The sequence below is a fragment of the Bos grunniens genome, chromosome 14 (genome assembly GCF_055505025.1).
Source record: "Bos grunniens cultivar Pamir isolate PY7600 chromosome 14, Bosgru_T2T1.0, whole genome shotgun sequence".
NCBI classification, from domain to species: domain Eukaryota; kingdom Metazoa; phylum Chordata; class Mammalia; order Artiodactyla; family Bovidae; genus Bos; species Bos grunniens.
The window spans coordinates 18,676,420-18,688,485 of NC_141178.1; positions in this window are offsets into that span (position 1 = coordinate 18,676,420).

The window sequence follows — 12,066 nt, forward strand, 5'->3', positions numbered from 1 at the left end:
ATTTACATTTAACTATTGATAGGTATGTATTTGTTTCCATTTTATTAACTGTTTTGTTGCTGTTCCTTTCTTCTCTTGCTTTCTTTTGTGATTTGATGGTTTTTCTGTAGTGGTATGCTTAGATTTTTTCTCCTTTGCGTATTTACTATAAGTTTTTGCTTTGTGACTACTGTTATGCCTACAAATAACAGCTTACAACAGTCTTTTTTAAGCTGATAGCAACTTAAGTTTGAACACATTCTAGAGGTCTACATTCTTATTCTATACCTCCCCGCCCCCCGTCTTTTGCTTTTGATGTCACATTTTACATTGTTTATCTTGTATTTCTCTTTAAAAAATATTGTAGTTACAGTAATTTTTACTACTTTTGTCTTTTAACCTTCATACTAGCTTTGTTAGTAACTAACCTACCACCTTTACAACATTAGATTATTCTGAATATTACTGTATATTCACCTTTACCGTGAGATTTACACTTTGATGTATTTTCTTCTTGCTCTTTAGCACCATTTGCTTCATCTTAGTGATGAAGATGAAGGACTTTCTAGTAATGATAGGTTCCTTTAGGTTTTGCTTTCCTGGAGGAATTTTTACTTTTCCTTTAGTTCTGAGTGACAACTCTGCCAAGTAAAGTATTACTAGTTGGCAAGTTCTTTTTTTTTTTTTTTCTCTTTCAGCACTTAAATATATTAGGCCATTCTTTTTGGCCCTCCAGCTTCTGTTAAAATCTACTGATGATCTTGTAGGGGTTCCCTTGAATATGACAAGTTGTTTTTCTCTTGCTTATTTTAAGACTCTATCTTTGTTACTTTGTTTAACTTTGATAATTTAATTATAATACATCTTGGTGTTGCTCTCTAGGGCTCATCATTTTTGGAACTCTCTGAGCTTCCTGAATCTAGATTTCTGTTTCCTTTTCCAGGCATGGGAAGTTTTCAGCTATTATTTCTTCAAATACGTTTTCTTCTCCCTTTTCTCTCCCCTTCTTCTGGGATCCCTATAATATAAACATTGGTCTGATTGATATTGTCCCATAAGTCCCTTAATCTTACGCTATCGTTTTTTCCCCTTTGCTTGGGTAAGTTCCACTTTCTTGTCTTTGAGTTCGTTGATTCTTCTTCATCTAGTCTGCTGTTGAACACCTCTACCTGTAGTGTATTTTTCAGTCTAGTTATTACATTCTTCAGCCCCATAATTTATATTTGGTTCTATCTTACATATTCTTTAAAACTAATTTTTTATTTTTTCAAAAGAGATGACCTATTATACACATATTACATTCAGCCACGGCTGAGAACAGAACTAGTCCAGAATGTCACAGGTCCAGGACAAAGGACCAAAATGTCCTTTGATTTGAGCCATTTTGATATGAGCAAGGTGGGCCTCTCAAAGGTGGTCTAGGTAATTGGGGTGGCCATAGGTGTTCTAGATCCTTTAAGACAAATTCTAGACAGTAGGCATTGCAGTCCAACAATTTGTACCAGCAGCCCTGGCCTCTGGCTTCCCTTGTTTCTGCTCCTGTGGCTTCCATAGGTGTACACGTGTACTTGAACCTCTGCATCTTTCTTCTTTGGCACTTCAGCATGCACATTTGCTTCTTCTTCCACTTAGTTCTTATGACTCTAGGGCTGAAAGCTATATTTTCTATCTCTTTGTTGACATTCTCACTGTATTCATCCATTCTTCTCAAGAATTTGGTAAGCACCTTTATGATCATTATTTTGAACTCTTTATAAGATAAATCACTTTTCTTATTTCATTAATGGCTTTTTCTGAGGTTTTATCTGGTTCTTTCTTTTGGAACTTTTTTCCTGGTTTTTCATTTTCCTTGACCTTCTGTGTTAGTTTCTATGTATTAGATAAAAGACCCCACCTCTCTTTGTCTTGGAATAATCTTGTGTAGTGGATGAGCCTTATCATTTGACTTTGCCCTCTTTTAGTTGTCTCTCAAAACTTTGTGATTGTCCAAGCAGCCTATTTTATTTTTTGTAGCTCCCAGTAGTTGAGCGTATGTCAAGACCTGTCAGTACTCCAAAGGGACAGGCCTTATTTGGTACCTAGATTCAGGATGATTGAAAGCTAGACCCCCAAGTAGCAGCTTCTAAAGTATGCAGACATATACAGACCTGTGGAACTGTACACATAAGTCCCACTGGCCACCAGATCCAGGTGATCTGGAGATGTTCTCTGGTGGTAGTCACAAAAACCAAGGCAACAGAGGAGTATGCTAGTTCCTTTCAGGAGATACTGGTAGCCTGGAGCAGGGTAAAGAGCATGAAAAATACTATCCACTGACCTCATCCCTAGAGCCCGAGCAGGCTCCTAAATGTGTGTCAAACTCGAAGCCTGCCTGTAAGGTTGAAGCTCCAGGATAAGCAAATAGGTCTCTTTCACAGAAAGTGTGGGAGTGTGTTTCAGACTGCTTGTCTGCTTAGTGCCCTGGGCATGGTAGCCAGCCCAGAACTGTCTCGCCATTTGTTACAGTCCCAGGGGAGGAGGACAGAGAAGGCAATGGCACCCCACTCCAGTACTCTTGCCTGGAAAATCCCATGGACGGAGGAGCCTGGTGGGCTGCAGTCCATGTGGTCGCTAAGAGTCGGACACGACTGAGCGACTTCACTTTCACTTTTCTCTTTCATGCATTGGAGAAGGAAATGGCAACCCACTCCAGTATTCTTGCCTGGAGAATCCCAGGGATGGCGGAGCCTGGTGGGCTGCCGTCTATGGGGTCGCACAGAGTCGGACACGACTGAAGCGACTTAGCATTAGCAGGGAACAAGGAACACAAGCCCCACTGGCCATCAGAGCTCGGTGATCAATGGCAGCCTCTGGGCAGCAGCCACAAAAAGCCAGGGCACCAGATACGTGTGCACATTACTCTCCAGGAGATACTGGCACTCTGGAGCATGGCAGAGGGACAGCATGAAGACAGTGCCCACACTTGGGGTCTCTGCAGAGGATTACAGTGGACCCTCACATGTGTGTGTTTCATTAGAAGCCTGCCCTTTAGGACACCGCTATCAAGATAAGCTAGTAGGCTGCTTTCATAGTAGGACTCGATGCCTCGGTCTGTTGCTTCTTGTGCCCAGGGAGTGGCAGCCAATTAAGAACACTTTCTCCATGGGTTACATGCCAATGGGACCTGCCAGTGTAAGCCTGACGGGTCACCAAAGCCAGCCAACCTCAAATGTGTCCCTGGTGGCAGCCATAAAAAGCAACATTCAAGGAGGGGACAAGCTCCTTTCCCAGAGATTCCAGCAAGCTGACGTGAGGCAGAAGAGAGCAAAGATGACACCCACCCATGTCCATTCCCAGAGAGAACCCCAACAGGTGCCTGCCCCTCAGGTCAGTGCTTCAAGGTAGGCAAATAAAGCTTTATCACAGGACGTCTCAGTGCCTCTCAGCTGGTATATACTCAGAAGTGGAATTGCTGCGTCATGGGATTTTTGTCTTGAAAGGATGTGTATTTTGTCAAGTGTTTTTTTCTTTAGGGGGATGAACAAGTGATTTTTATCATTCATTCTTTTAATATGATGTTACTTATTGTTTTACATATGTTGAAACATTCTTGCATCTCAGTGATAAATCCTACTTGCTCATGTTAATCCTTTTAATATGTTCGTGAAATCAGTTTGCTAATTATTTTGTTGAGAATTTTTGCATCTATGTTTATCAAGAATATTGACCCAAGAGTTTTCTTATAGTGTTCTTATCTGGCTTTGGTGTCAGCGTAAAGCTGGCCTTGGAGGATGAGTTTGGAAGCATTTCCTCCTCTTCATGTTTTGAAAGAGTTTGAAAATGATTGACATAAATTCTTCTTTAAATGTTTGGTAGAATTTGGCAGTGAAGCTCTCTGGTTCTGGGGTTTTCTGTGTTGGGAGGTTTTGATTATCAATTCAATCTCTTTACTTATTATTATTTGTTCAGATTTTCTACTTCTGATTCAGTCTCAATAGGCTGTGTATTTAAAGAAGTTTATCCAGTTCTTCTAGGTTGTCTAATTGGTTGACACATCACTTTTCATAGTAGTCTCTCATGATCCTGTGTATTTCTATAGCAATCAGTTATAACATCTTTTTTATTTATAATTTTATTTGAGTCTGCTCATTACTGGCTTTGATTTAATGTCTGTTTTGTCTGATATAAATGTGATTACCCTTGTTTTCTTTTGGTCTCCACTTACACGAAATCTGTTTCTCCATCCCTTCACTTTGAGCCCGTGTCTTTACAGCTGAAGATGAATCTTCTTCAGGCAGTAAACATATTTGGGTCTTGTTTTTTTTTTTTTTAATTTATCCAGCCATTTGGCCTTTTAATTAGTGAATTCAGCACACTTATATTTAGAGGAATTATTGATATATAAAGACCTACTACTGCCATCTTATTATTAGACTTCTGGCTATTTTGTATCTCCATTGTTTCTTTTCCCCTCCCTTTCTGCCTGCATTTGTCAACTGGTGATTTTCCATGGTGGTGTCCTCTCTCCTTTTGTTTCCTGAATCTACACCAGATTTTTTGCTTTGTGTTTACCATTTTTTTTTTTTTTTCGGTAGCTCAGTCATGTCCGACTCTTTGCAACCCCATGAATCGCAGCATGCCAGGCCTCCCTGTCTATCACCATCTCCCGGAGTTCACTCAAACTCACATCCATCAACTTGGTGATGCCATCGAGTCGGTGATGCCATCCAGCCATCTCATCCTCTGTCATCCCCTTCTCCTCTTGCCCCCGATCTCTCCCAGCATCAGGGTCTTTTCCAATGAGTCAATTTTTCGAATGAGGTGGCCAAAGTACTGGAGTTTCAGCTTTAGCATCATTTCTTCCAAAGAACACCCAGGGCTGGTCTCCTTTAGAATGGACTGGTTGGATCTCCTTGCAGTCCAAGGGACTCTCAAGAGTCTTCTCCAACACCACAGTTCAAAAGCATCAATTCTTCAGCGCTTGGCTTTCTTCAGTCCAACTCTCACATCCATACATGACCACTGGAAAAACCATAGCCTTGACCATAAGGCTCACTTAAAACACTGCATAGATAAAATAGGCCATTTTATGCTGATAGCAATTACCTTTGTATGTCTATATGCTCCTCTCCTCTTATATTTTTGATGTTATAATTTGGCTTTTTTATGCTATATATTCATTAATTAATTATAGTAGCTATTTGAAAATATTCTCTTCCTTTAATGTTTATACTATAGCTAAATGGCTAACACACCATTCTGAGTTTTCTAATTCTTTTTCACCTTTACCAGAATATTGTATACTTTTGTATGTTTTGATGTTTCTAATTAGCATATTAATTTCAACTTAAGTCCTTTCAGCATTTCTTGCAAGGTGGGTCTGGTGGTGGTAAACTCCCTCAGCTTTTGTGTAGGACAGTATTTCTCTTCATATCTGAAGGATAACTTTGCTTGATGAAGTATTCTTGGCTGGCATTTTTTATCTTTCATGTTGAATATGTCATTTCACTCACTCTTGGCCTGTAGAGTTTTGCTGAGAAATCCACGGCTAGTCTAATGGGGGTTCCTTTGTTGGTTACCTTTTTCTCCTCTCAGTCTGCCTTTAAGATTCTTTATAGTTGATTTTTAAGTTTCAGTGTAATGTGTGTTGGAGAAGGTCTTTTTGCATTGAAGTAATAGGCTGTCCTATTAGCTTTGTGGTATGTTTGTCCAAATTCTGGGAAGTTCTCACCTTTTCTTTAAATAATGTCTTCTCTCTCTCTCCTCTTTCTGGTACACCAGTAAATCTTGCCTTTCATATTGAATTCAATAGCTCTCACAGGGTCTTTTTTTTTTTTTTTTTACTCTTTTTAGATCTAAATTCTCTCCTCTTTTAACTGAATTATTTTTATATTTTTATTCTCCAAGTCACTTATTCTCTCTTCCGTCTGGTCTGTCCTATTACTGATACTCTCTATTGCATTCTTCACCTATTTAATTCTTCAGCTCCAGAATTCGTTTGGTTCTTATAATTTAAACCTTTGTTAAAGAATTCCTTCTGTAATTGAACCACTTTGCTGTATACATGAAACTAATACAACATTGTAAATCAACCATACAATTACAAAATAAAAATAAAAAATATAAAATAAAAATAAAATTATATTTTAAAATAAAAAATAAATTTAAAATATAAAAAATATAACAATATAAAAAATTTAAAAACTGCTGTTCATTAATTTTATTCCTGATTTCATTGAATTATCTGAGTTTCCATATGTGTATATATATAATTTTAGTTATTTTTGGCTGTGTTGGGTCTTTGTAGCTGCACACAGGTTTTCTCTTGTTGCAGTGAGCAAGGGCTCCTCTCTAGTTGCAGTGCGCAAACTTCTCATCGCAGTGGCTTCTCCTGAGGAGGAACATGGGCTCCAGGGCACACAGCCTCCAGGAGCTCCAGCACCTGGGCTCAGTAGTTGCAGTTTGCAGGCTTTAGAGTCCAGGCTCGGTAGTCGTGGTGTTTGGGCTTAGGTGCTCAGCAGCATGTGGGATCTTTCCAGACTAGGGATCCAACCGGCGTCCCCTGCACGGCAAGGCAGACTTTTAACCACTGAACCACCATGCAAGCCCCTTGAGTTTTCTTGTAGCTCATTGAATTTCTTCATTAAAGCGATTTTAAATTATCAGTTAGATTGCAATCTTGTGTGTCTTGTGTTCAGTTGGTGGAGAATTATTTTTTTGTGTGATACCAGACTTAAGTATTCACGTTTGTAGGTATGTGCTCTTGCTTTTGCAATTGAAGCAGCAGCTACCTTCTTAGCTTTCCAGGTCCACAATGGTTAAAGAATCTGCCTGCCAATGCAGGAGACATAAGAGAAACAAGTTTGATCCCTGGGTTGGGAAGATCTCCTGGAGGAGGAAATGGCAACCCACTCCAGCATTCTTGCCTGGAAAATTCCAGGGACAGAAGAGCCTGGTGGTCTACACTCCATAGAGTTGCAAAGAGACATGACAGAGTGATGGAGCACCACCTACATTCTTAACCAAGCTTTTATGTTCTCTTTGGTTTTTGGAGTTCAACAGCCTGCTATTAGTCCTTTCTTTTGTATTTCAGACTGTGGCTCTAAAGCTCAAGTTTGTGACTTTCTTTCTTGCTCACTGAACTTGACCTGTATCTGGGCACCTGTGTGTGTACTGGAGCTGGGTCTTGGGATGGATTCAGGAATGTGGACAAGGAGTTGGCAGTAGACTGGGGTGTAGGCGGGTTTGGCACTTGGAGCAATGAGTGTACCCATAGCCTGGTGGAGGGAGCCTTGAGTGGAATACTCTCAGAGGTTTGCGGGTAGACCTGCTGAAGTCCTTAAACAGACAGGAAGTGCATTTCTTTAACTCTTTCATATCCTTACCTTTCTCTTCCCTCTCCAGTCATGGAGGTCCGTCTTCAGCAATCTGGTGCTGCTGGAGACATGGGTTTCTCCAGCTAAACCCTGCACAACTGTGGTAGCCGGGCATTCATTCATCACTTTTGCTCTCCACCTACCTCCTCCATGAGTGAGGTCATGACTTTCCACCTCCTCTGCATTAGAGGTGACCACTGCTGTCACAAAAAAAGCCCAGCCCCTTGCTGTGCCCTCCTTGGGAAAGGGGCCGCCCGTGTGAGTTCTTCCCTCTTCCAAACTTATCTCTGTGTCTATGCTGCTTTGATGGCAGGCTGGAAATCTCCCGAGGCAGGCTAGACTTCCACAAGCTCTCTCTTGCCGGTGGATACCCACCATCCACCTGGTTTTTCACTCTCCAGGCTCTTTTACCCCCAATCCATGGCAAGTGGTGGTGGGCAGGGTAGGTTCACCATACCCCTTGGAGGCACAACCTACTAAAAACCTGTCATCTCTGCACAGGCGGGCTGGTGTGTCCTTTGGTGTAATGTGCGGAGGCACTTCTGTTCTCTTGTGGTCTGCTTAGTTGTTCAAAAGGACAGAGAAAAGAAGGACTCTGATCATGATTCTGACATCACTTCAGTGATCTCTGACTCTGTTTTTAAAAGTTGTTATCCATTAAAGTAATTGGGAAAGGAAGTACAAAGAATTCTTGTCTGTTGAATTTTTTTCAGCATAAAGGAATAGCAAGAGAAATAAACGCTAAACTAAAATGAAAGTTAATAGCACAGACTCGAGTCAGAGATCCTGGAGTTCTAGATTTGGTTTTGCTACTTACTAACAGAAGGTTACTTAAATAAAACATACCCATTTTGTTGGAAACTTCTTTAGCAGCAGCGTTTTATCTATTTGCTAATAACTGTTGAGAAAAGATTGGTATGTTCCCAGGTGGCTCAGTGGTGAAGAATCTGCCTGCCAGGGAATTCCCTGGTGGTCCAGGGGCTAAGACTCCGTGCTCCCAAAACAGGGGGGGTGGGTTCGATCCCTGGTCAGGGAACTAGTTCCCACGTGCCACAACTAAGACTCCACACAGCCAAATAAATAAAAATAAATATTAAAAAAAAATAAAAAAGAACCTGCCTGCCAATGCAGATGTATAGGAGTTCGATTGTTGGGCCAGGAAGATCCCCTGGGGGAGTAAATGGCAACCCACTCCAGCAGTCTTGCCTGGAGAATCCCATGGACAGTCTGGCAGGATATAGGCCATAGGATCACAAAGAGCTGGACATGACTGAAGTGATTTGGCATGCGTGCACGGGACAGAAATAAAATACAGGGTCAGAAGGTTAGTTCCACAAGTTTTATGAACTCTTAGGGTAATTAAAAGGTTTTGGTTAAGTCCATTTAGAATTCCAAGGGAACCTAGAATGAGAATACGAACAAACTCAGAAAAATGATCACAGGGTTGCTAAAAGAAATGTCTGATGTTCCCAGGCAGTCCAAGATGCTCTAAAGGACTGATTTGGAATTATGCTCAGCTTGGTCAAAGATGTCCTTTTTCATTATACTAAATAATGACTTTCTCTTTTTTGACTGCCCTAATATGTGACAACAGAAAAGCATCTTTGTTTCGCCTTACTCTCAAGCATTGATATCTCCCATCACCTCCTCACCTCCTGTCTCCCAGGCTGAAGGTAGCCTAAGCATCTGAGATTTTATGGACCTTCACTTTTTCATAGTTCATAGGCAGTTTACACAGACCCTAAGAGCACACCCTAACAGCACTGCAGAGCCTGTAGATCTGGATTCAAATCCAAGCTTCACTACCACTTACTATGTGCTTTGGGAAAATCATGAAACTTCTTTAAGCTTTAGTTTCTTCACCTGTAGAATGAGAATATATGACTGAATCTAACTTAGGGATAGTTTTAAGAACTGAATGAGACAGTACATGTAGAGTTCATTTGATAAGTCAACAGGTAGCACTTGCTCAATATTCAAAAGCAAGCTTTTCAGTGTTTAAAAAAATTCTGATTTTTCAAATGCTCCACCCATCTTAAGAGTCCCTGCTCTACACAGGTGCCCATAACTGCTTAGTGCACACGATCTCCATTCCTCACTCATTTCACAATTTTTGTTGTTGCCCATAATTACTATTCCACCAAATTATCACTGATTCATAATCGGTATTGTAAATAATCACCAACATTTGTTAAGTGATTACTTACAAAAAATGAGGTCTATAACATTTAAAAACTGTGTCTAGCATACAATTAAGCATCTGATTCATTTTTTTACATTTTTTAGAACTTTTTATGCTGTTACTTAAAAAAAAATGGTCAAAATATCTTAGATTGATTTCAATGGTTTGGGAAATATTAACATTTGGGGGATGATGAAAGACTTTTTGGATGTCAGTCTGGCATGTTTACTTAAGAGATTTGAATATCAGAATAAAATATTCCAAGTACAACATATTTTTCTTACTTCAGGTTGGGACTACATAGAAACAAAACCTTATCATCACCAGTCACATATCCACCTGCTCATATATACCTTATCAATTGTTGCTACCTATTTTGTGGGATCTAAAAAAATATTCTTGCCTTCCAACATCAAGAGCTTCTTCTCTAAAGGGAGTATGTTAGGTTAGGCTAATAAATAAATCAACTGTTTCAGACTTTCTGGGGATGTTTTCAGTAACAAAGTAAATTGCATGCTTTTCTAACTTTGTTAGGGCTTTCCTGGTGGCTCAGTCAGTAAAGAAATCTACCTGCAATGCAGGAGACCTGGATTCAATCCCTGGGCCAGCAAGATAACTGGAGGAGGGCATGGCAACCCACTTCAGTATTCTTGCCTGGAAAATTCCATGGACTACAGATCATGTACAGGTCTTAATGGACTACAGATCATGGAGTCACAAGTCTTAGCAACTAAACTACCATCACCACCACTATCTTTGTTGAAAAGACAAATTCTCCCCCAACCCTGCCCCCAAACTTAAAATTGTAGACAGAAAACCGAACCTGATCATTTCCATGAGAACTGGTCTTACACGGAGAATGCATTTATTAAGCACAGCTATCCAGGTCCTCATTTACTCACTGCAAATGAACAGGGACCATGATTTTACATCAAGAGTAAGAAAATTTCAAAGTACTCTCTAAAATTTCACTCATTTGTGATCCATTAGTTTGGTAGAGGTATAATCAAAGGTAGCATCCTGTAAACAAGATACATTAGCTTGTTTTAGCCATGCAACTTAGTGTGCATGCTACAGAAAAGGAGATTCTAGGCTGAACAAGCAGTTTCCAAGTAGCCATTATCATCTCCTACCTGCCAAGTCAGCCGTTAAGTAAGCCTTGTAAGATATAGTAGTGTCCTTCACGGTGCTTCAATTCCTACATGAAGTTGGGTGTGCTCAGTCATGTCCAACTCTTTGCAACCCCGTGGACTGTAGCCTAGAGGCTCTCCAGGCAATACTGGAGTGGGTTGCCATGCCCTCCCTCCCCAGGGGATCGTCCCAACCCAGGGATTGAACCCAGGTTTCCCACATTACAGGCAAATTCTTTACTGTTTGAGCCACCAGGAAAGCCCAGCCATACATTTATCAGACACTAGTCAGTTATCATCTATGAAGATTGTTTTGTGAAGTCTTGCTAACATTGAAACTGGTAAGTAACAGTCATTGCTCCTAGGGGAAATAAGTTAGGTACCTGTGAGCCTATCACATTTTCATCAGTTGACACACAGTTTTGTGTTTCTGCCTGAACACTGAACCCACAGCTGACAGCTCTCTATAACTTATGCCCAAATGAAACTTACATTTTCTCCAGAGGGGCCATTTAAACAGTAAAATTATACACACACTCATAGACACACACAGCACGAGAATGTCAAAGTGAGGCACAAACAGGCCTTGAAAAGGACACTTGTTTTTGAGAGCTGAAACAAGACATTATTTTTTAGTTCTGCTGGGAACACGTGGATTTCAGGTGACTCATTTTTCTGTGCTATCCACAGATGATTGAAATCTGTTTGCACAAAGACTTTGTGGGTGACAAGTAATTTCTGGTTGAGTAGGTGAACTTACACAAACAATGAAGATTTTTTTTCCTATGCCAATTCCTACAAGATTACAGACATCTACCTGTTTTGTTGTCTCCTCTAAGAAAACAGACATTTCAAAATCAAATGATTTATCTTTGGATCACACAAGAAATACTGACTTCTAGCTATCCAACACACAAAGGAAACTGTCTGAGAACACCATCTGCAACTCTAGATCTGGGACGGTTTTCAACTGTGAGAACTTTAGCTTGAGACGTCTTAGAAGCTGCTCCTTTAAAACGTGAAGATTGAACCATTCTGTATTCAAACTGATATATCCCTGATAAAGCTTTCATGATTCGTAAAAGTTGTTTTCCTCTCAACAGTCAGGGTAGGACTGCAGCCAGGCAAAATACAAAATCATCACTGTTAATAATGCCTACTAGGTGCATGATAATAAGCCATGCGGCAGGAAGTGGGGTTTGTGTATCTTGAGTTTCAGAATACAGTGAAACGCATAAGGCTTCAATATGCAGGGAGAGCTGGCACTGTCATAGCTAAGGCTTTAGACAGACTTATTTGCTCCCAAAGGCAAGATAGTTGAGGTAATTCTAGCGTGGTGATAATCAGATATGCAACTCACAAAGCAAACTCTGGCAGTAGCGTGTAGAGAATGAAAGAGAGTTAAAACTAGATCGTTCTC